The following is a 22,991-nucleotide window of genomic DNA, read 5'->3' as shown; positions in this document are numbered from 1 at the left end:
CCCGGCCCGGGGACAAATAAAGTTTTTTGAATTGAATTGAAATGGGGATTGTGCTCGTTAATCTTTAGTCTCCAGGCAGAAAAAATAGTAAGTTGCTCGGATTTCATCAGAGATGGTTATGCTCTTCCTCCTCCTCCTCCTCCTTTCACTCCTCTTGCTATGCCTCTTATGTTGGCATCCATTGCTCTAAAACAGGGCTGCCCAACCCTGCTCCTGGAGGGCCACTGTCCTGCATGTTTTAGGTTTCTCCCTGCTCTAACACACCTGAGTCTAAAGATTTTCAAACCTGTGACGAGCTTCAGCTGCTTGATAACGAGCAGAGCATTAGACTCAGGTGTGTTGGAGCAGAGAGAAACCTAAAACATGCAGGACAGTGGCTCTCCAGGAGCAGGGTTGGGCAGCCCTGCTCTAAAAGAAAGGATCTCATATGTGGCCCTTTTGTTTCTAAAGCTCTGGTCAGAGTGAATAGTAGGGAGAAGATTGTGCCAAATGTTGGGTGTAAAAAACACCATTTGAGACATCAACATGGACTGCAAATGGACAGTGTGGGAAAATACTCTGTGATATGTTTATTGATTTCCTGCTGTGTAGCTGTGTGTTGCAGGTGGAGTGAGTGACCAAAGGTACAACGACCCAGTGTACCATGTGTAAAGGTTTACTAAACACAACGAGAAGCGCCCAACAGGTTTAAACTGACATTTGTGTGACTGCCAAAGTGTAATTAGTTTACAAAGAGACAGGTGTAGCCCAGAGGCTGCTTGGCAGAGAACATGCGTCTGGGAGAGGTGAAGAAACTGCCTCTGTTCAGTGAGTCATCGAGTAAGGCACAGTTAGGATGTGTCAGTAAGAACAGAGATAGTGCAATACCAGCTGTAGGAAGGTTGTTCTATTACACAAGTTTCAATCTTTGTGGATTCTGGTTTAAAACCCCCATGTCTGAATGCACAAACTGGGATTGGGTTGAGAGTGCAACATCGCTCTGTGTGCACTAGATGGCAACAACACATTTTATTTGGACTTACTTCTGCTGCTGCAAGACAGGAAAACAGCCATTCAGATACACTTTTATATTAATTGCAAATATAAACAACGTTGCTTCAATGCATGTTGCTGTTTCATGCAGGTTTAGCTGCCCAGAGCACGGATTAGAGACCGAAAAAGGGTAGAAAATACTTTGTCTGGCAACACATGGTGACAGATTCATGGGATTGTAAAGTGGGGGATTATCGCCTTTCTAAAATGTCTGTAATTCTGATTTAGAAAAAATGGATGAGGGGGGGGGGGGGTTGACGGGTTAGTAATGCAATGTGTGCATATGGATAACACGCAATAATCTCCTAATCTGGATTGGAACAAGTCCCTTTTGTCTGGTGGTGGTGGCTTTAGGAGAGCATCAACAATAACCCCACAGACCTCTATCGTGGTTAAATGTGACACTCATCTTAGTATATATTAATATTATTACATTATACTATTATTCTGATGATGATTATTATTATATTAATTATTTACAGCCACTGACTAAGGAGATAGCTACTAGACACTGGTGCTGCCTTCACTGCTCCACCATTTCCATGGGTCTAAATCTTTCTGTCTTTTTTAAAACCAATTAATGAGCAGAAAAGTGAGCTAAAATGTGTCAATTGGTTAACTCGGGTAACCCTTAAATGTATCTCTTTCCCAGTGTGCCGTGTTCACATCTGGTATTTAGCTAGTCCATTCACTCTTCTCTGCGATCTCCCTGGTATAAGATATTTCCGGAGGTTCCCTGAAGGCAGCGCCGGTGGGTTCGGGGCTGGACAGGAAACGACGGAGCCGCGCGGCGTGTCTCCTCAGGAGCTCCGGGAGAGGGAATGGGCTGGTGTGTGTAGACGAGGCGACCCGCGGGAACATGAGGATAACGGGCCGTTTTTAAACCACACTCGTCTTTTAAACAACAGATACAAGAAAAACATTTATTTTACCCGGAGTTTTTCCTCCGTTTCTCCCCGAGGGAAGGGGCCCCCGCTCCCGCTGGAGACCACAGGAGAGGGAGGACTCTCTTTGTGAATCCCATTTTGACTGTAAGTGGATTTTTTTCTTTTACTCTTCCACCCACACGCATTTAAAACACACACTAACCTTATATAAATGCATTTTAACAGACTAAAAATGTCCACCACGGATAGAAAAAAAATAACCCACCATGCCAACCCATCCTCGGATGCGTCCTCGAGAAAGGAGACGTGTGTGTTTACCATACACACCAACACACACACACACACAACAAGCACCGCTGTTATTAGGAAACACGCTATTGTGGATGATAGGGGGGGAAAAGAGTGTGTGTTGTGTGTTTGAATGGGGGGTTTGGGAGCCCCCTTTGCGGCCATTGAACAATCCCTTTCTTGGGGGAGAAAGGGCGTGCAGCGTTTGGGCCGGCTGGGAGAAAAGAGCAGCGGCTTTTTTTATTTTATGGGAGAGGCGATTGAACTGTGAGCCTATTGTTGTGTTGTTGGTTATGTTGACAAAACCTCTCGTCTTTGCCCACAAGGCTTTTCCAACCTAGCGTGTCCTCCCTTTGCATCTGACTGAGCGGAGGGGAGATGTGTTCAGTCTCCACCCTGTTCTGTTCTGTTGGTAATGGCCGATGCTTTTTCTCCCCCTTCATTTATCCTGCTAATGTTTTTATCTTGCTGGTGCATTTATTAAAAACGCCATATTTAACATCTTTAAATCCCTATAATAAAGTGTTAATGCATGTTAGTGTGACTGACCTGAGCTCATTGTTAAATACCTCCTTCCCTGCTGCTGTGTTTTAATTCCCTTTGTTGGATGACGCTGCCGGTGACGTAGCCCCTGTGACCATCAGTTTTTTCAAATCACAAAACGTATTGTGTTTATACTTTGCTGCTACTTTATTTAAAGTAGAAGAAATACAGCTTTTTCCAGAATAAACAAGATATAATTCCCTTTTTAAGATTGCAGACTTAAACACTGGACAGAGAGCCTGTGGATGTTCTCATTTGTCCAGGTCGTCGTTATCCCCAAAGCAATTTCAGTCAAAAGCAACTGGACTTGGTTATTGGTCCAGGAAGACGTTTCACCTCTCATCCAAGAGGCTTCATCCGCTCATGTACGCATCTGACCAGGACCAGGACCAGGCTGGGACTGGTCCAACTAACTGGTGTGGAGATCCAGAACTGATGAAGCCTCTTGGATGAGAGGTGAAACGTCTTCCTAGACAAATAACCCCGTCCAGTTGCTTTTGACCAAAATTACTTTGAGGACTGGACAGAGAGTGACCCGGAGGGGTTCAAAGGTCATTTATAGAGGGGCTGCACACCATGCCACTGCCTGGCTGGAGAGCATATGGTCACCCAGTAAGCATTCCCCTTTGAGTGTTATTTCCACTAATACCAAGGCCAGTTTTTTAACTGTATCTCTTCTATTCAGGGGTGAATACCCAAAACAAACGCACAAAAAAAAGCCACTTGGCCCAGCCTTTATTCCCCACAGTGGCATTATAATAGGCTGTCTGTGTCCTTAAGGCGCGCTTGATTTGCATCCTCAAAGCACCAGACTAGAAGCACATTATTCTGGGCATGGAGGCAGCAACAATGCAGCCCATTCGCTTACAGTTAAGTTAATGGGATGAAAATAACTACTGGCCTTCTGGTTGCTTCCCCCTCGGGCAGATGCCTCTAAGCTTGTCATGTTGTCTGCATGAGAGTCAGATGTCACTCACCGTTGAGTTCGAAGAGGACAGGGAATGAGTGATGCCACACGGACATCTGGAAAACCCTGTAGTATGTTGTTTTTCTTCCTTTTGTGTATTGTTGTTGTGCCTCGGCTTCCTGCGCCGTGTCCCATTATGAACAAAAGAACTTTTATTATCAACTGGTTATGTAAAATGAAAAATATTTGCTCTGTTTTTGACGGTAGAAGGGACTTTGTTTTGAGCCCGTGGCTGAATTGCAGCAGGATTATTGTCGTCGTAGACGTAGCGCACAATACGGCCCCTCACACAGGGCCTTCGCTCAGAAGACGTAAAAGTCCTGAAGTCATTGCATTCATGCGGTATGGTATACGGCTCAGTCATAAAAAGCTCAGTCATGGATTAAATTTCCAGCCACGGAGGTAAAACACATGTTAGACGAGAGCGTGTCATTTCACTGCTCCTGTTTAAAAGCACATGTGAGGAATTTTTCTCTGTCAGCTTTCTTACTGGCAGCTATTAAAAAGAGAACCTCTGGAGAGCGGGCATATATATATTTTGGAAGAGCTCAAAATACATAACCAGAAACATGGTTTTCTCATCCATCCACTCTGTCGTGTTTTGCCAGAAGTAGAAGGGAAGAAAACTAAAAAGAAGCTCTTCTGCTTTCCTCCCTCCGTCTCTCTGCTGCCTTTCATCTCGTTCTTGTGTACGCTTGGTTTCCTTGCGATGTACTTGATTAGATGAGAAAAACAGTTGTCAGATACATTTTGGGGCTTGAGGAATGAGACTGTCAGAGAAGAGAAAGCTATTCTTGGTTTGTGTGTGAGCGCCTCCTGCGCGCTGCTGGTCTGTCCGTGCGAGTTGCGAGAGCCGCGTTTGACCTCCGCCCATCCATCCACCCACCCACCCATGTCCCTGGGCACAAGTCTGCTCTGCACAAAAGCTCCAGAGACGAGGTCAGGGTGGTGGGGGGTGGTGGTGTAGGTGGTTGGTGTAAGTTTACCCAGGTTGTGTTACAGCTGGGGGGTAAAGGTGGGTAAAGGAGGGCAGGGGGGGGGGTGGCACTTCAAACACAGCCTTCAACACGCTGATGGAGACCCGGAGGGGAGAGTGTAACCTGATATTTCCACGGATAGGACGTACCTTTGCTCGGGTTGGGATGATGTGAATAAAACTGCAAAAAGCCACCAGCTGCAGCAGCACCCGACTCCTTGATGCCAAACAAGATGCCACATTGCGGGTGTGTCGTATGAGAGAGTAAGTGTGTTAAATGTGTCTTTCCACCTGGGTGTCCCACCCCCACCCCCTTGTCACAGGCGCGGGGTCCCGGCCTCTATAGGGCCTTGTTCTGGTAACATTTTGCTGACCTTTGGTGGCAGCTGCCCCTGCCATTTGGAAACAAAGACAAATGGCTAACCAGCCCTCCCGTAGCCTGCGTAACCTCTCGTGTTTCAGATAGAGAGCTGCTTTTCCTGTTGGCCTTTTCGCACATACATACAGATGTATATCAATGCCCTCTATCACAGGAAATTAATTGTCCACATGCAGCTTTTTCTTTTGCGATGATTGATTTCTGTTTATTCAGCAGTGAAGTGAGGATAAGGCTGCAGAGCCTTGAATATAAACGTGCTCTTTACTCTCTTATGTGGAAGGTGTAGAGATGTGAAGGTGTGTCACATTGTCTGCCAGCCCCGTGCTAAACCAGTGTATGGACAATGAGGCCTCCACTCCCCGGCTGCAGCGCTGATCGGAGCAGGCAGAAGGAGGGCAGACTCCTCTCTTTTCAGGGCAATACACGATCTGGGTCCTCGCTCAGCAGGTGCACTCAAGCGCGTACACACACCACAAAGAAAACTAGAGATACGGAGGGGTTTCAGTATGTTCAGTATGGGATTGTTGTAATTTTCCTGCATGCGGCATTTTCCAGAAAACCTTTTAATCAGAGAAGGGGTCTGCACCTGTTGCATCTGACTGAGGGTTGTAATTTGTAGATGAAGTGAGCAGGTGTGAGTTTTCATGTGGACACAAATTGATATTTGCATCCCTTACTCATTTAACAACATACGGTTTTGTGGCTGCATTGCTTTCTGGCCTAAAGAGGCTACTGTATTTGGAGAAACTTCTTCTTCTGGTCCTTCGTTATAATCGTTAAGCATCTGTAGAAAAGTGTGGGTCTTGGAAATAAGCTCTTACGTTTTGATTCAAAGGAACAAACCTCATTTGTTTTAAAGCGTGATTTTAAGGAGACACTATTTTTCGGGTCTGGATGCACTTATTGACCTATTTTGCTGCATGTTATCGGATCTGCTATGATACGTTATTGTTCATTCGTTAATTGTCCCTTTGTGTGCTATTCCTCGTTCACTGTACTGTGTGTTTAAGCAGCTTAGGCAGCTATTAATCAGTGTGACTCTGACAATGGCAGGTGGCTGATTCTCACTGCTGGGCCGCTGATGAGGACCCCCCCCCCCCCCCCCCCTACTGTATTACAGATGGTCTGTTCCATTCACTGTTGCAGGGGGTCAGTGTAACGTAAAAGTGCATGTGACAGGAAACGGGGGACCCTGTGTGACTGGGTCTTTTGTGAGACGCGCTGTCTGGACTGTTAGTCTCCATCATGTGCCGTCAGCATGAACAACACCTGCGTCGAAGCCTTGAGGCGCTTTGCAGTGGGGTTTTTTTTGTGCACCTTTCTTTAAGTTACACAGTTATCACCCTGAAATCGATCTCGGCATCCAAGGTTAGGAAAGGGAATCTCATCCCAGTGGGAATTCTCAGCTAGAATTCCAGCAGCCGCGTCAGGTGTCCGCGAGCAGAACCGAAAGGAGGAGTGAAGGCGGTGATTTATGGTTTCATGTTTCTTTCTCTGCCACACCTGCCTATGTAATCCACCACTCAGTCCGGTTAAAGCTTCGCCGTAACAGTCGCGGGATGGGTTGATGGGTGAGGCGGACTGTCTTGTGTGGATTGAGCGGGGGGCCATGGATAATGGGTCTTTTTGAAATGGAGAGAACACAAAATGATTGAGGCATGCAGGAGCGCTCCAGAGAAAGTTAAGAGTGCACAGAGTGCTAACTCAGGGGAAACATACAGTACATGCGGCTGTATAAAAAGTATGCACTATTGACAGGGTGATGTATGATCTGTCTGGTGTACGACGTAGATATGGAAGGAGAAAGCGGATTTATTCCCCACTCTCTGTATTGCTCTCATGTGCTATTTTGCATCCCTAATTGAATTAAATGTCCAGCTCTTGGCAGCAGATCACGCAGTGTGTTATAGCCTGGGATAAACATCAGCACGGCCTGTGCCCGCTCTGCTCCCCTGTCCGATCAGAGTTCAGCTAGTTCTCATGAAACCATAACGGCACGTTGCGTGTCTGTGTGTTCATGGGGCAGAGATGATGTTTGTTTGCCTTTTTTGCAGTCTCTGGCAACACTTCCAGTCCTTCATACAAACACAGATGCAAGCAAAGTGAGCTGCACTGTTTTCCCTCACCCCCCTGTGAAATGCCTGCCGCTTGGCCCAAAAATGTTTATGCTTGTACAGTTGCTTTCTAATCATTGGTTACATTCCAGTCAAATCCACTGAGGATTCTGTTTTATATACCACTTAGAATACACTAACAATCGCGGCTTTATAAGACCTTCAGAGAAAGTTACGGCTCCAGTTACAGAGATCATGCCGTCCTACGGTTAGCATCACAATGGGTTGGGGGTTGTCATGTTTTTACGTGGTTATAAAAGCAGCAGCGTATGCCTGAATCATCGAAAACAAACAAATATCTTGCCACGCAGAGAAAATAGATTCCAGACCTGCTGAGCGTGCGCTGGATTTAAGCTGTCATCCTCTTGAAATGTACCTAACACACATACACTGAAGCGAAAACAGGCCCGGCCTTACATTATTTAAATCTTCCAACTGTTGCAAGTGTTCACTGTGATCACTTCAAGCCACAAAGCAGCAGTACACCCAAAATCTGGGGCTTGTTTTGCCATTAAATATGCACTGTGGCCTACTTTCCCCCCCCCTTTAGACTTTAACTACACTCTCACCCATAATCATGAAAGTTACCCCAGCTCATGTCTGTAAGAAGTAGCTACACTACCCAGGCGGCTTCAGCGTGCGGTGAAACCTCAGGGAAGAAAACGAGAGGGTGTTGGAAAGCAGCCCGCCTGTTCATGATATCCCAAGGCAATAGCCACTAGTGATGGGAATCATGGTCCTTTGATTGGATTTCATGGCTCTGTATCTTTCCAAGAGCCGTTCAAAACATTTTTTATATACCCTTTTAAGGGCCTGGGGTACTAGTTATCTGTGAATATTAATCAGGCATTGTGCATGCACACCTGCCTGTCACGAATGTTGGATTAAAGTGACACTAAAAGCGAGTTTGGTGTGTTTTTGGTGTAACGTCTGCTGCTGTTTTCACTGTCACAGCCACAGGAAGAGGGAAATGTAAATCGCTTGCGTGCATGAACCTGGCGCTGCAGATGAAGGACGACTCGGTTCTTTTTGTTCATACCAAAGTGCCGTTCAAAATCGTGACATCACTCAGAGCAACAAGGGTCTTCAGCAATCATCGCTGTGTCCCTGGTGACCCTACAGCCGAGCTGGCTGCCGAAAAGAAGTGGAAAGGGAAGTGGAAAAATCCTCGAGCAAGAACGTGAAAAATGTAATTCGCTGAGAGGAAAGAAGTATCAGATGGAGGGAGAGGACAGAAGGGAGAGGTTTATGACGACCATTAAAACGTTCCTCGGTGCAGTTTATGTCATGTGAAATACAACAGCTTGGAAACATTGAGGTCATTCATCGTTTTCCCTGCTGCCAAAGTCTGGAAGTCACACTTTTTTTTCCCAACACTTGGCTTCAAGCTTGTGCTCTGCGTTTACTGTACAGCCTGATGTTGGCAGGCTGCTCCATTTTTCTTCTTGCACCAAAGGTTCATGTAGGACACTAAAGGAATCTCGAGTTTCAGTCGGTGACCTACAACGCAAAAAAGAATCCAAGTGAAAACAGCCGTGCTTGCCGTGGTGGAAGCGGATTGACACATTTTTTTGCGAGAGAATCCCTTGACAGTCACTCAAACCTGTAGGCTTAATCTCACAAAATAACTCTGTGTGTGTGAGTGAGAGTGTGTGTGTGTGTGTGTGTGTGTGTGTGTGTGCTTGTGTTGTTGCCTCTTGCCAAATCTCATTCACTAATGCCCTGGCAGCTCTGCGAGTGAGCCCGCGCCTCTATTGAATGAGTCTACGGGTTAAGTTAGTGGCTGAGTAGCTTGCTAATCTCTCTCTGCTCCGCTGATTTTCACTCTCTAGTGATTCCTGATTATTTCGGCCCACGTGTCACACTCGACTCAGTGACTGGATGGAGATCTGGCCCCGAGTTTGGCACCATGACCGGCTTTTAGGCTATGAGGAGTCACTGGCATATTTTAAGTCAGTCAGCTCGACCCCTCACCCTTCAATGCCGGTGGTGATCCCCTTCGAGAGATTATTAAATGAGGAGTCATCTGCTACTGATGAGGTTTGAGAAAATGAAACCAGCACTCAAAAAATTACACAAGAGGTCCAAATGCTGTCCTAAAACAAGAGGCATTTGATCATGTAACTGTGTATGTGTGTGTTACATTACCCCATAAACCCCACTGGCAGCTAGCCAGCCAGTGGGACCTCCATCCGATCCCACTGGCCATCGTGGGAACATTCCTGACGCAGCATTATTCCATAATTCCCACCATGTGTGGTGTTTCTAGGGCAGAGTGCTCGCCGTGCATGGGCCGTGGAGAATCCCCACTGAGGAGAGGAGATCAGCTCCTTGTAATCGCAGCCAGACATCAGTGTGTGCGAGTGGGAATAGCAAAATTACGGGAAGAACCAATTCACCTTGAACAGAGACTATCTTGTCACAGAGGGGTCATGCAGACCAGTGTGCAGCGATGGAAGTTGCTCCAGTGAGTTGCACTTGACTTGGTTTAAAAGCACTGATCAATATTAATGCACTTTCCCAGCAAAGATCGGCTTTGCATCGCACCATCAATCAGCTGACTGATGGTTTACCTCAATGCCCTTTCAAGAACCCTCAGGGTCACTGCGAAGGTCTTATCGTGTTCTGAAAGCAGTTTAAGATGCCGTCGGGGCGTTTCCGATCAATAAATCTCTTCAGGTCCAACCACTGTTACACAGATCATTAGTGAATTAGGGAGTACATCTATTTAGTGTTGTGAATCAGAGGTCACCGCACTGAAGGATTTGTTTTTGTAACATATCACATTTGCATCGTTATCATTAATCTGTAGTTTGTGTTGCATCGCTGCGATCTTCTGCTTTTTTGACTTCCATCCCTGTTTATTAGATAGTTGGCTGTTTATAAGTAGTTTTATTGTCTCACAGCTTTACAGGTAACCTTGAGATTACACAAGGTGCGGTGGATACGTTCACCATTTAATGCAATCCATCCCCACTACCCTGCAAAATTATGTTCAACTGTATAGTAATTTTGTTGCTATAGTTGTTGGTGCTGTTGTACAATATGGTATTATTCCTGTTGTTTTTTTTCCTTCCCTAGCGTGACACAGATATAAAAGACAGCTGTGGAAATGAGTACGTCTTAGATACATCATGTGTGTGCTGACGCAGCACAATATACATCTGTCTGTACAATCATTTTCCATAAATCATTTCAAGTGCTCGTCCAAACAACAGTTGATAGCCCCCTGATTAACTATTGTAGTGTTCTCTCTATGTGATGAGTTTAAAGCTAATGGAATCCAGAAAGGCCGCAATGATGAGAATAACGTTGGAAATACTGGAATTTTCCTTTTTGGTGCGTTGGTGAAAGGAAAAACTTTCCAGTTTTTGAGTCTAGGGACGAACTTTTCCTATCATTTATGTTAATTATATTGCTGTAGAACGACCCAGAAGATGTTTAATGTGGATCGGGCACATATGGCTGAAACTCAACCCTTTTATTATGGTCTGTATTTGCGCTCACACATCCAGTATATCAGATTGGCATCCTTATGTGTGTGCTTTTTTTCTGACGGTGGTTATTGTATGATTACGGTGTAATCTTCTGAATTAATAACATAAGTTGGAGGGGTACGTGCTCTTTGAATGGGGCTGACACAAGTGGTGCCAAAGGGAGGAAAATGTACATTGATGTTCCCAGTTAATGTGGTGTGTCATCCTGAGTAACAGAGATGCTGTGCAGCGGCTTGTGTGTCATTTTCCCTGTTCTTTAATGTCAATTGGAAAGCAGTCTGTTATGTGGTCTTGTAAAACCCTTATTACAGTTCGTGTCCTTATATGGATGACTGGTCTATCAGTGTCACACACGTGGGATCTGGCAGACTTACAGTACCGACGTGCACTGTACATGTGCCTGCCTGCTTACTCATGAGCTGTACTTCCCCTACAACAGTCCCGTCTTTCTTTTCCTGCTGTGACATCATCATCACCCCTGCTCGCTCAGTGCCCTTCCCTCCTTCCCACTTCCTGCCCCGACAGGAAATGAGCTGCCCCAAAGGATTACTGTCGATGGTGGAAGAAGTGTGGGTGGACAAGGACACACCTGTGTCCACTACATAAGAGCGCTGTGTTTCCCCTCGGTCTGTTGTTGAAGTGGGGCGCAAATCGAGGCCATGTAAAAAAAGGTCTGTTGAAACTAGGTGTTGTGAAGGCACTGGGCACCTTTTTGGGCAGTTGTGTGTTTTCGTAGTGCCAAATGAGTCACCTCAGCGTTCAGGCACAAGAGACGATGTGTTTCCAGGGCGTCTTGGAAGTGTCAGAACTGGGATGGTGCTGCAGGACAAAAATCAGATATGTGAATACCTCAAAAAGCAGCATTGATGGGTTTTGTTAACCCAATCCTTGCTAGATTCACATCTGTACAGGTATATTGTTTCAGTTGATGCATGAACAAACACACCGAGTGTTTCGACACTGACAATATTTTGACGGTGCATACTTTTGCCCTTTTCTGTCCAGAATTTAGATGGGGAAACAGAAGAGGAAAATGTATGTTGTGACTGGGAATGTTCGATTTGAGTCTTTTTTTTTTAAATTTACTTTTATTTAAATAGTTGTCGTTGTACAACCATTGCTTTTTGATCTGAAGTTGGTCATGTTTGTCTGTGCCTTTGTTTTCAGCAGTGGAGCAGCTGCCCGCCGGCCCCTGTGCTGTTGTGACTGGAGCAACTGTGCTCCCTGCAGCTGCACAGATCCATGTGTCACTGCCACACCTGCTCAATGGCCTTGTGTTGACTGAGTGATATCACACGTTAACTGTGTGCAAATTACACCAGAGATGGGGAGGGGGAAGGGGGGGGGTGACCTGTAATCTGAGGCAATTGTGTGTTTTTTGACATGCGCAGACGAGCACACACAGCCTTTCCGGCGCTCACTCCTCGTTACAAGAGGTAACTGTGAAAACACACGCACACACTTTCTGCCGAGAGAAGGGCCACATGCTGTGGCTGAACAACAGTTGGTGCGTAGAGAAACGAAAGAACAGCTGAAGCCAGCGGGAATAGCTCCTGAGCAGGCAGCCACAACATCAGCTGCCCGCCTCCGGTAAATACACACTGTGACCAAATCATAGCGTTGATATTTCCCCGGCCAGCTCAGCATGTTGTAACCTACGACCAACAGGCTGTGTGACATGCACAGATTATATTCCAAAAGCAGACTGTGATTCAGCTTCCAGATTATTTTAGGTAAAACCAGGTTAGGCTGTTATGAGTCAGCACTGATGTGGATGAGTTGATGATTCGCTAAAATGTTTAACGCCAGTCGGCCTTGCGGAGACCGATGAGTCACAGTCAATACACCAGTAAGAGTTTTAACAAGGTTTGGGTTTCTGCTCTGACTCATGTTGTGAAATTATTAGCCTGTAGTGGTTACCATGCTTATTAAGGTGTGTGCGTGTGTGCGCGTGTGTGCGTGTGTGTGTGTGTGTCCTTTTGTTGTCAAATGAAGAAGGCCTCCGCAGCCTCACATGTCACATTGTTAATCTCGCAGTAATGATGAAAAGACTTTATCATGAAGGGAGAAAACTGCGCTTGATTGCTTTCAGAGCTTTTCCACAAGTGTCTCTCTCTGTGGCTGTGCGTGTCATTTATTTCCCTGCGCTTAGTTAAGTCTCTCGCCCAAGCACACTCCACAGTTAATCCTCTGCATTCTTGTGACAGTGAAATCGGTCTGCCTTCCTCTAGCTGCCGGCTGCCAGGACTCTGAATTCCCCTGCAGTGCGGTGACAGTAAACACAGTCGATCTATAAGACTGGAATTTCACCGGCTAATGGCTTTGGATGACGTGACCAAATGGATGGATTGTGTTTTCCGACTATAGTTGCAAAAAGAACACTAAATCATATCTAATAGATTTTTCTTTTCTTCCTTTTTTTCCATTTCCAGAAGATAAAAGCCCCATCACGGACTGGAGCGGCGTGGATTGGAGTGGTGGTTTCGTCTGACCTTTAACCTCAGTAGGAAGGAGAGAAAGCCACTTCAGAGGTAAGAGTTCCTGTAAACCGGAGTGGGTAAATGGTGCCACAGCTACTTTCTGTGGGTAATTCACTCTGAGCGGAGCAAAAAGGAAAATCAGTACTGACATTGCCTGCCAGTAAGCGCAGTAAAACTCAGGCTTCCTCGCGCAAACGCCACAGTTATTTTGATAACTGTGCTGCCAAGGGGAAGTTCTATTTAAGGTGGTCGCCTCTTACATGCATGTTTGAGGCATCATGTGCTCAAAACGGCTGTCGTCTGTCATGTCGGTGCTTTACACTTTTCAGAGAGTGGAATCCCCAGTTGACAGTGTGGATCTATGTTTGTTGTTGGTTGTTAAAAAAAAAAGAGGTCAAACTAGACCTGGTGGAGAGAGAGAGAGAGGCTACACCCCCCTTCTTAAAGCCTCCGTCAGAGGGCCTTGTAAATCAAAGCCAAATGAAAGAGCAGGCAAGCCTCTGAGGATCCTGTCAGGGGAGAGTCTTCCTCGCCAAAGGAGTTAATTTCTGACTAAAGTAGAACCATGTGAGGGCCAACTGGGCTGTGGTCTGCAGCAAAAGAGCTGCTCCTTACAGTGAGCCTTTATTCTCCCACTATCACAGATCTGCGTTGAATTTGCAGCCCAGAGTCTCAGTGTTTCCACTCGTGTTTATACAGCGCACGGTGACCAGGTCGTTTTCTAGTGGGCTAGAGGAAAACACACACATGACCACGCACATCAGTACGGAAGAGATGAGAGCTTGACATGAGGCGAAAACAATTCAGAGGAGGGAGATTTACGTTGATAGTTTGAGAATGAAGTTGAAAATTCATACATCAGCACCCTGTCACTGCCAGATTTGATCGCAAAAATTTTATCCTCAGCTCACAAATGAAGGAAAAAGTGCACCATATCGGCTGTAGGGAGTGACGGCTTACACAAGTGGCCCGTGGCAGAACAACAAGAGTAAACAAGAGCCAGAGCAGGAGCAGCCTTATAAACAGAAGCAAAACAACTCAACAAATAAAAAATGGCGCACCGGATGCTATTTTCCATGACATTTAGTTTGTTGTTGTTGTTTAGGATAACAAGCCAATTCATCTGGAGGCAGTCTGGCTGCAGTCAACATAGTGTGTGTATTATTGAGAAGACATGCTTCCGAGGAGTAAAAGATTAATCTATTTCTTTGACCTTCTCCTGATTTATACCTGGGACGACTTTTCCGTTTGTGATGGGGAATGAAAATAGTGTCCTTGGCTTGTCAGCTGGGAAATGCACGTCTGGACAAAGTATTGAGAAACACTAATGTGGGAGAAGACAGACTCCCAGCAGTGAGGATGTAGAAAGAAAGCTGGGGTTTTAAACCGGGGGCCCCAGCAGTGATGGAGCCTGAGGCTGAGAGGAGGAAGCCTGCTCCCCTGGACTTAAACTGTTCCAGGAAGTGGGGATGTTTGTGTGTCACTGAGGTTTATAGCTGCGTGTCAGCGGGTGACTGTATGTGTGTCAGTGTCATGTGGAGGTGCCAACTAACTTTGACACTCGGCTGTCAGCATTATTCGACATGTACATGCACGGGTAATATGTCATTGTTCTGTGATAGGGTAGTCATGGCAACGGCATTTTTTTTATAACAGACTGTCCTTGAAAGATCTCCTCTGCTGTTCCCTGAAGACATACAAGTTGCAACCACAAACAGATCTTTTGGGAAATGTCAAAAAAAATACTTAAGCGTGTGTGTGTGTGTGTGTGTGTGTGTGTGTGTGTGTGTGTGTGTGTGTGTGTGTGTGTGTGTGTGTGTGTGTGTGTGTGTGTGTGTGTGTGTGTGTGTGTGTGTGTGTGTGTGTGTGTGTGTGTGTGTGTGTGTGTGTGTGTGTGTGTGTGTGTGTGTGTGTGTGTGTGTGTGTGTGTGTGTGTGTGTGTGTGTGTGTGTGTGTGTGTGTGTGTGTGTGTGTGTGTGTGTTTTCTGAAATTGAAAGGATGGCAACATTGGTACGGCAGGAATGCTGGAGGTGGCGTGGCATGAAACAGACTGGCACATTTTTTTGTGTGTGTCTGTCGAAACAGTAAAAACACACACTCGGGACAGTTGCTTTTCATCATAAGCCAATCAGTGGCCAGCTGCAGGGGTTATGGGGTGATGGGAAACGTAGTCATCTAACAGAGGAAGACATACCCAGCTGCTAGTAGCGTGTGCGTGTGTGTGTGTGTGTGTGTCTCCTTTGCCTTTGGGTGCGGCACATTGCACACGGCCGGCTTGTTGCAGTATGAATGTGTTGTTGGCACGGGTTACTCATGCATGTGTGTGTGTAGTATGTTATACCAACTGTGCTTTGTATTCCCTAACAGGTGGCAGATGCAAACCTCCTGTTCCACTAGACCAAGCATTTAAAGGATAATAAAAATGTCTATCAGTTGGCACCGTAATGGTTTTTATTTATGTAATGTAGATGGAAGGGCTATGAAAAAATGCGATATTATAATAAATAATTCTAGGTAATATCATCCCTGCTGGTATGATTGTGAAGAAAGTATTTAACTGCATCCTGCGCGGTACTAATAAGGTCGTAAAGGTCCCACACCGTAAAAAGGTTTCTGTGTCTTTTTATTATAAAGCAGGTTGCAGGGCTATATAAGTACTGTGAAAGTTTTAAAAAATTACAGTAAACGTTAAAGCATGTAAAAATGTACTAGTAGAAACCCAAAATACTGGTATAGACCTGGAAATGAGCATGATAGGGGAGTTTCAAATCTATGTGAAACCCTGATCTGAATTCAGTCTTTAGCCTCTACCTGTTTGTTTGGTTTTTATCCAGTGTCCCAGATACAGCCCTAACCCATTTATCCTAATAAATTACAGCAGGTTCTTGGTGTTCTAGACATTAAGCATTACCAAGCAACAAACCTGCAGTTCGATAAAAAGAGCGAATCACCATAGAAAGCACGCAGGATCGACTTCACAGCATTGCAGCTCTTTGTGCTTAACCAGAGCGCTGGGTCTCGTCTTTTTGTGCCTGTTTTTCAATGTCTGGCCAGTTCTTCTCAGCAGTCTGCCTGTGTTGTCTGCTGCTGCAGTGCTGCATCATGTTTAAAAGTGTGTGTGTGTGTGAGCCCACTGCAGCAGAGACCACCTGAGCCCCTGTGTATTTGTGTGTGAATATACGTACCTGTGTAGATGTAACCCGATCTCCGGAGGGCAGTGACAAGACTATTGATTTCACATTTGGACTGCTGCCCTGGAGGGGAGCAGGGAAGCTGACACATCCTCGGTGTGTGTGTGTGGAACAGAGAAACAGAGAGGGAGAGAGAGAGAGAGTCAGGGTTACTGTCAGAAACAGGGAGAGAGAGATACAAATACAAGAACAGAGACACTTGCGCGGTGCTTGATTTCAAACTAAGTGAACTATTTTATCCGGCACAGACCACCTCTGATTTTTTTGGGGAAGCTCTGTGGTTATATGAACAGGCGGATCGACACTGAAGCTTTGTGATAGCGACGGGCCAGCGTAGAGATCTGCATGTGTGTGTTGCCATGGCAACGGCTGCTCGGATAGACGCAGGGCAGCCGAAGTTTGGCTCGCTCTGATGTTGGTGAGCCGCTGAGTCCTCACGCCTACCTGCCGCCCACCAGTGTGACCGTGCATTTTCACGCTCCCCTCTCTTCCCTCGTCTCTGTTTTGCCTGCTCTCTCTCTCCTCCCCCCGCCCCCCCACCCCGACTCCATCTCCATCTGTCCAACTCCTCGTCTCTCTGTCCCCCATCCTTTACTCTGCCCCTCCTTCCTAATTGGCTGTATAAGCCAGAGTGTCTCACTGTGTCACGCCGTGCTCCAGTGAGCTCGTGTGTGTGTGTGTTTGTGGATCCATATGTGTGTGTGTTTGTGCGCGAGGTCCTCCTCTGCTTGCAGGCTGTCGGCCACGCTTGACTAATGACACTAAAGCCGTTGTTTTGGCCATCAGGGCCTCCCCTTTATTCACAACCTAATAGCCGGCTCCCTCCCTCCATTATTGTAGCTATTCATCATTCCCTCCATCACTCTCCCCACTCTCCAGCTCATCTCTCTCTTCCCCTTAATGCTCTCTCTCTCCTCTTTTGTGTGAAGTGTGGCAGATTTTGTTCATGTTTTGTTTTGATATTAGCGCACATTTATATGAAAGCTACCCTGCTTTGGGGATAGTGGGTGGGCTTGATCAGAATGATGGAGCTAGACTATATTTAGGTGAAAGCACCAGGAGAAAGCAGCCACTCATACAAGCCTCAACTGACCAGTATCCAGTGCAGTCACACGATATACAGCATGTTTTACTGGGGACCTTATTTACATTCTGTTTTCCTGATTTTTAGAGGAAAAGTTGAGGAAAAATTGTCATAAAGCACAAAACTCATTATGAAAATCTCCCAGAATTCTCTCTTTTTTTTAACCCCTCTCACTAATTTAAACTTGCGATCTTGTGTCTTTACCCTTTAGAGGCTGCATCCACCCTAAATTTCTCAGGCATCAAGGATGCACACAAACACAGCGTTATGTCATTTATAGCGTCAGCCATCATCAGTGGTCACTACAGGTCAGTTGAGGAGCCGACCACACCCAGTTTGACTTTGGACAGCAGCCGACCTCGTTCAAAGAGTTCTTTTACCGGCACGCCCAGCTCCAGCTTTTAGTCACATTTCCCTTTTCCACTTTTAACTTGCATAATGTCTGTTTGACACAGTGACGTCGGTTTCTGGTCTCCTTTGCTCCTGTCCTGGTGTAACGTCTGTACACGAAGGGAGTCGACCGGGGGGGGCGAGGGGGGGAAGACAGTGAGCAAATAACCACAGGCTACGCTGGAAATAACGGTTATTACACGCCCGCACATTTACAATGAGATTGTATCTGTTTTATGTCTCATAGGCAGTGAAAGCAAACATTTGAGCGGCTTTGTTCACAGCGGAGTGATGCTTTCTTTTGGCTGCTGAGCCACACACACAACTCTACTGCCTTTAAACAGTTTCACTATGACACAGGACGTCGTTGGGATATGTTGACACTTTATTTCGTCAGGTTTTATGACCTGAGTTTATAGGGCCATGCCGGTTATGATGATGACAATCAGACACATGTATGGGTAAGAGGTGATTCATAGTCTGTCAGGCCAGAGACACCAGATGATGGGCTGACATGAGAAAGAGAGAAGGCAAGAGGTGGTGTGTGTGTGTGTGTGTGTGTGTGTGTGTGTGTGTGTGTGTGTGTGTGTGTGTGTGTGTGTGTGTGTGTGTGTGTGTGTGTGTGTGTGTGTGTGTGTGTGTGTGTGTGTGTGTGTGTGTGTGTGTGTGTGTGTGTGTGTGTGTGTGTGTGTGTGTGTGTGTGTGTGTGTGTGTGTGTGTGTGTGTGTGTGTGTGTGTGTGTGTGTGTGTGTGTGTGTGTGTGTGTGTGTGTGTGTGTGTGTGTGTGTGTGTGCGCGCGTTTTATGTTCTTGAGTGTGCAGCAGATGGTGAATTTTTGCGTACATGTATATCACACATATGGGAACACATTTACCATCATTTTTTTGACCAAACAGTATTCAAAAGGTATAATTTAAAGTTATGTAAACACATGATATAGAAAAGCATTCATTTAACATGCAGTTTAATGCTTTAGTTTAATGCTCCCATATAGTAAAAAGTTATATTTTTATGTATTCTTTGATCATAAAGCAGGTAGAGCGCTATATAAACACTGTAAGAGTATCAAAATGCCCAATCTACTGAAATTCCCCGTAGAATGGAGCATCTGCGATTTGCCGAAGTCTGCCAAAAATCCACCAGATGACATGAAAGGTGTCATGCAGCAGGTTTTGGCTGAGCGTGATGGCGCGTGTCGAGTCATTTGTCAGACCCTGACCTGTTTTAAAATGGGCAAAGTGTCCTTTTAAAGCGACAGAGGACCAATACAGGTATGTTCAGACAGACAGTATGAGAAAAATAACAATGACACCCAAAAAAAAGTCTGAACCTGAACATGCAAAGCAGTTCGTCACCACTATTTGCACTTGTATTTCCATATCTTTGTACCCAACAGTACCGGGATAAAAGATAGGATGTAGCCAGGGTGTGCCTGGTTGTTTCCCACTCGCAAACGTATTTTAAAAATGTCCCTTCAAACACGCATAATCACCTCAACATCACGCTCCAGTCACTCTCACACACAGTTTCCCCAGAGGCACTCAGCAGCGGAGTCGACACATTCTCAGGCTGACCGTGGTGGATGTCTGGAGCTATTCCTAGTCGGGGGTATGCTAAATGTTTAACATGTTCCCTCTGTTTGAGCTTTGTCTCCATCTTGTCCCCGGAGACTCTTTGTCAGCGTGGGCGTCTGTGTCCCACTAAACTCTCAAAAATTCCCACTCTATATTTGCAGCCAAGCGTCGCTGCATTGTGCTCGTTCCTCATAAGAGTTCACCGAGTTTCTATAACTGCCGTGCCGCTTTTTCACCCCCTGCCCGCTCCTTTCCGGTCCCTTTCTTCTCAGTTTTGGCTTTCTTTGGTGGGGTGATCTGATGTGTTGGGAATATTTTTAGGAGAGGTGTCAGACGTTCGCTTATAGTTATTTTTGTAAAGATAATGTGAGTGGAAAGACTGTGAGGACAAGGTGGCTTTGGGAGGGTTTTTTTTCCAAGGTGGAGACGATGAGAGTGCCCGGTTTCATTAACCTTCACAGTCCTCATTGCAACATTACAGCACTTACACACACACACACACACACACACACACACACACACACACACACACACACACACACACACACACACACACACACACACACACAATGTTGAGTATTTGGTCCCAAAATAGTCTATTTAGAAGTGCTTGATGGAAACATCCACACAGTCGTCATCGCAGCGGGAGTATCTGGCCACAATAGTGTTTACACAGCCTAAGTCATGTTCCACGTCCGAGCCCTCCTATTTCCTGTGTGATTGAAATATGAAAGGGTTTTTTATTTGTAACTCAAATGTTCAAAGCCATAACTCATTTGAATATGTGGGAAACTGGGAACAGATCAGGTGGTGATGAACAGAAGAAACCCGGGCTGGTACGTGTGAGCAGTGATGGCCCCTATATCTGATGTAATCCCACCTTTGTGTGAGGTCTTTTGGGGGGGGGGGCATCATCTTGGAGGGAATCCTAGCTCGTACGGTGAATCGTGAAAGTTGTGGTCGTCCGGCCCACATTCAGTTTAATGTGAACCTAATGAACAGCAGCACTCTGTTCCCATCATGCGAACTGGATTAAGACGGAACGAGCCATGGAGACCCAGCCTGACCTATGATGTCATGTTGCACTCTCCGTCTCTCTGTCACACCCAAATACTTTCCCTTCTTTTCTCCACCCCTGTCTTTATCGCTTTATTTCTAGATCTTTTTACAGGGGTAGTAGTTTGCAGGGCCCTCCAACTGGATGCTTTTCTAACGTTTGGGTGCTCCAGACTTGCCGTTTTGAAACATAAAGCTTATTTTGGATTAATATTCAGCAGGATCGCAGTTGTCTCAGAGTTCTTTGTTAGGAGTAGAAACTATTGGAAACTGTTCCAGACACGTAGACTTAACATCTCGTCTTCCTACTGCTCCCTTTTTTCAATCCTCTTGACACTCTCTGATATGAATGACTCAGTCTAAAGATAGACGTGTCCTCCTCCTCCTCCAGCTCTTCACCCTCCTCAGCACCGGATGCTTTGCTCGTTCTTTCTCTTTAGATTTAGAGCGATGTATTTTTCCGAGAAGGCATTTTCCTTTCCCTCCTTTTACTGACACTGCAGCGGGACTCAAGTGTTTACGTGGGACTGAAAAAGAGATTCCAGCGGGCAGACCTCTGACCTATAACCCTTCACCTCAGACCTCGGAGCCACCCAGCGGTCGCAGGAGACAGATGAGCGCTGGTCATGCTCAGACAGGAGAGGGGGAACAAGGCTGTTTGCGATAGGAGGAGTGCATTTGCACATGTGCACGCACACACACACACACACACACACACCGACACACACACACACACACACACACACTCCTCCCATCTCTGTGTCTCTCAGGTCATGCTCCATAAGCTTAAAAGCAGGGCCTCAGGTGGTAATTCACTTAAACCTGCAGCCTCGTCTGCCATAGAGGCTGTGATTCCATTAGAATGACGGCCGCAGAGCTACTTTCAAAGTGCTCTTTGTTTTTTGTGCGCGCATCTGTTTTTATTTTTGCAGTCACGTTGAATATGTACCTGCAGCATGTGTATATTTCTGTATGTTCACCTCTTGCTGTTAAAAGTGTCCTGCAGTTCAACTCATTTCTTTGCCGGTGTATTTGCATATTAAAAGCAACGACTCAGGGAGTATCTGCAAATGCAGGCTCATTTGATTCTAGCCATTTCCTCTTCCTGTCTGCCTCCAGCCAGCCATGATGTCATCCCTTAATGAGAGGGTACTCAACTCTTTTCATGCTGGGGGAATCCCCAAATAGACATGTCCGTTAGCAAATGGCCCCATAAAGAGCCCCATTTGAGGGGAGCCACATAGACAAATGATTCTTTGGTGGTGATGGGATGGCACCATGTGATTTAGATAATAGTAAGTTGTTACTTTTGTGATTTTTCTGGTAAACCACTGGGTCATCCTAGAGGACGCAGTCCCTCAAGACCCCGGTGAGTGGCACGGATAAACCAAAGGACAGCTGTAGTTTCCTGCAACGAAACAAGCCATGAGGGGAATTAGGAATTCTGCACATCCTGGCCATTTCCTGTCCTGACTCCCACACATGTTCATGGATTTAATTTCACACACACATGCACACACACACACACACACACGCACACGCACACACACACATTTGGTGGACATGTTTTTGTTTACATCCTTAAGACTCAATCTTCTTGACGAGATGACAAACCCATGTTCCTCATTTGTTTGATATGCGAGCCTAAACAGGAAACTATCCATCATCAACACTGTAATGCACTCTCCCCCCCAACACACACAGACACACACACACAGTAGTGGCAGCTCTGGCCTGTAATACCAGCTGTAGCGACACAGGCTGGGATGGGAGATTGTGGGAGTATATTTTGCACAGGCTTTAAGGAGCAGAACACGTGTGCTGTCTGGAATGTGACCGCTTCTTAAGTGAAACAAGCGCCCCTCAACTCCTGCGTGCGTGTTTGTGTTCGACTGAACGATTTTCGATAGTGTTGCTATCGTACTCCTACTCCTGCTATCATACTGCCTCTTAGCTACCGTCTGTTTTATTACCCGTTTTTATCACTTTCTAACAACAAAGCACGACTTTCAGATTGCCCTCAAGTACTTTGTGTAACCGTAAAAGGGGAAGACAACCATAAACACACTCGTACATTAAGCCACGCATACATATTTTGTTGGATCAGAAGAACAGGGGTCAAAGGGGTTAATCCTGGTTTGGTACAGTCCTCACTAGTGACTGACACCATACAGCGTGGTATACAGGAGGGAATGACACCCCCAGAAAACATCAATGGGATTACCCAGGACTATTCCATGTGAGGGGACTGTATTAGGGGGCACTGGTCTGTACCAAGACAGGGGCACAAGATTTCCTTGTGAAGTTGTCTGATTCAGTTTATCCTCCTCCATTCTTCCTCAGTGTATGTTGGCATTCATGGGTGTTTATTCATTCCCCAGGTTGAGTCATATCAGATTGTTTAAACAGTTTGACTGCCCGGCTGACCTAGAAATGATATGAAGGAGCGGGGAGGGACGTCTGCATAATGATGATACACAGTCTTACTCTAGAATGGACTGGATAATTGAGGTCTTATCTGCTCTGCTGTGT

The 22,991-nt window shown here is 45.9% G+C and overlaps 1 protein-coding gene across 3 annotated transcripts in view; it reads left to right on the top strand.

The window, feature by feature from the left end:
- Positions 1-1,845: 1,845 nt before the first annotated feature.
- The window catches only part of raph1b (Ras association (RalGDS/AF-6) and pleckstrin homology domains 1b), a 38,578-nt gene continuing 17,432 nt past the window's right edge, over positions 1,846-22,991 (top strand). For 2 of the 3 annotated variants that reach the window (XM_083937921.1, XM_083937919.1), the window contains exons 1-2: positions 1,846-2,063; positions 13,116-13,214. The gene's annotated coding sequence lies outside the window, so the exon portion shown is untranslated. The remainder of the gene's footprint in view (positions 2,064-13,115; positions 13,215-22,991) is intronic. The other variant, XM_083937920.1, reaches the window with a different exon arrangement.

The sequence above is a fragment of the Echiichthys vipera genome (genome assembly GCF_963691815.1).
Source record: "Echiichthys vipera genome assembly, chromosome: 23".
NCBI lineage: Eukaryota > Metazoa > Chordata > Actinopteri > Perciformes > Trachinidae > Echiichthys > Echiichthys vipera.
This window is presented reverse-complemented; position numbering and strand designations above follow the sequence as displayed.